We start from the raw sequence: 2,500 nt of genomic DNA on the forward strand, positions 1-2,500 counted from the left end.
GAGACAGGGCTGTGCACAGATGTTTTGTGGTGCTCCAGTGAAAGAACAGGTCGCTCCTCCTGCAGCTTTTTTTGTTTTATTTTGAGTGAGCGCTCACAGGAAAAATGTGATGTGGGCGTCCTGCCGGCAAGTGTGTTGTGTGTGTGTGTGTGTGTGTGTGTGTGTGTGTGTGTGTGTGTGTGTGTGTGTGTGTGTGTGTGTGTGTGTGTGCTCATGAGGCTGCACATACACAACAGTTGTCCGTCTATATCACACACAAACCGTCTGCAGATCTGCATAACAGCTGCTGCACATTCACCTTCTACATCTTACATTTATTTATAACAGGAAGCATTAACCCTTACATGTCCTGCTCAGTTGTTTGGTAGAGCACATTTTGTGTCACTCAGTAAGAAAGCTGTTTGATTAACACTTGATGACTTAAGGTGCGATTTCATAAGGTTTTACTTCTTCTCGCTTCTTTGCGAGTGTGTCTTTGCATTGTTTTTCATTGTCTGTTATTATCATGCATTTTTTTGTCTGTTTTTATATAATATTTTCTTCATTTCATTTTTTACATTTTCAAAATAAATTTAAAAATCAGAAATTTATGCTAAGCTTTCATATTTGTTTCATATTTGGTTAGCAAACACAAGAAGAAGAAGGAGGAGGACTTCCTGTTAAGGGTATGTGTGTGTGTGTGTGTGTGTGTGTGTGTGTGTGTGTGTGTGTGTGTGTGTGTGTGTTGACATCCTGCAGTAGCATCATATCACACCCCGAGATGGTTCAAATGTCAAACGTGTTATTACCCAAGATACACTCACACACACTCACACACACACACACACACACACACACACACACACACACACACACACACACACTCATAAAGTGTGTTCTGAAGATGACATCATTATAAAAGCAGATCACTTTCTCTTTCTACACACACCACGTTCCTTCATGTCTACAGGATATACTGTACGTCTGCAGCACACACACACACACACACACACACACACACGCAAACAAGAGACAAATGTGTGTGTGATATTTTTCTTTAATGATCAGGATGTGACAGCTGTTAGAGTGCTGACAGTGTGTGTGTGTGTGTGTGTGTGTGTGTGTGTGTGTGTGTGTATGTGTGTATGTGTGTATGTGTGTGTGTGATGACTGACACTCGATCATGCCGGAGCTTTCCACAATCACGTCACATGATCTACTTTAGCAGATGATTGTTTGGACTGTTGTCATGTTCACCTACAGAACACGAAGGGTTATTATTTTATTTTATTTATTTGTTTTGTTTGTTGTTTTGTTTATTTGCTGTTCAGGGCGGGAATTCTGCAAAAAAAAAAAGAAAAGCCAACACTTTGTGTAAAACATTAATAAAACCAGAATGCAGTCATTTCAAAATCCTTTTAAACCCATGTTCAGAGACAAGATATCTAATGTTCAAACTGATGAACTTCATTGTTTTTTTTTGTCTGAATTTGATGCCTACATCAACATGTACAGGTTAATGAAGCTCCTATTTTATAAAACACCAAACTGAGAGAAAGAGATTTTACTGAGAAACAGACATTTTAATGAGAAACAGAGATTTTACTGAGAAACAGAGATTTTACTGAGAAACAGACATTTTAATGAGAAACAGACATTTCCTGAGAGAAACAGACATTTTACTGAGAGAAACAGACATTTTAATGAGAAACAGACATTTTACTGAGAGAAACAGACATTTTACTGACAGAAACAGACATTTTAATGAGAAACAGAGATTTTACTGAGAAACAGACATTTTAATGAGAAACAGACATTTTACTGAGAGAAACAGACATTTTAATGAGAAACAGACATTTTAATGAGAAACAGACATTTTACTGAGAAACAGACATTTTAATGAGAAACAGACATTTTAATGAGAAACAGACATTTCCTGAGAGAAATAGACATTTTACTGAGAGAAACAGACATTTTAATGAGAAACAGAAATTTTAATGAGAAACAGAGATTTTACTGAGAAACAGACATTTTACTGAGAAACAGACATTTCCTGAGAGAAACAGACATTTTAATGAGAAACAGACATTTTACTGAGAGAAACAGACATTTTAATGAGAAACAGACATTTTAATGAGAAACAGACATTTTAATGAGAAACAGACATTTCCTGAGAGAAATAGACAATTTACTGAGAGAAACAGACATTTTAATGAGAAACAGAAATTTTAATGAGAAACAGAGATTTTACTGAGAAACAGACATTTTACTGAGAAACAGAGATTTTAATGAGAAACAGACATTTCCTAAGAGAAACAGACATTTTACTGAGAAACAGACATTTTAATGAGAAACAGAGATTTTACTGAGAAACAGACATTTTAATGAGAAACAGACATTTCCTGAGAGAAACAGACATTTTACTGAGAAACAGAGATTTTAATGAGAAACAGACATTTTAATGAGAAACAGACATTTTACTGAGAGAAACAGACATTTTAATAAGAAACAGACATTTCCT

At 35.7% G+C, this 2,500-nt stretch overlaps 1 protein-coding gene across 3 annotated transcripts in view; it reads left to right on the forward strand.

Annotated features, from left to right (window-relative positions):
- LOC148189639 (protein FAM240B) overlaps window positions 1–2,500 on the forward strand; it is a 23,916-nt gene that overhangs the window by 543 nt on the left and 20,873 nt on the right. The window contains exon 2 of one of the 3 annotated variants that reach the window (XM_088076072.1): window positions 626–665. The exons of 1 other annotated variant lie outside the window; for it this stretch is intronic. The gene's annotated coding sequence lies outside the window, so the exon portion shown is untranslated. Of the gene's footprint in view, window positions 1–625; window positions 666–2,500 lie in introns of those variants that run through there. One more of the 3 variants, XM_088076074.1, reaches the window with a different exon arrangement.

Source organism: Plectropomus leopardus, chromosome 4, assembly GCF_026936395.1.
Source record: "Plectropomus leopardus strain MGB_pleo_1.0 chromosome 4, ASM2693639v1, whole genome shotgun sequence".
Lineage (NCBI taxonomy): Eukaryota > Metazoa > Chordata > Actinopteri > Perciformes > Serranidae > Plectropomus > Plectropomus leopardus.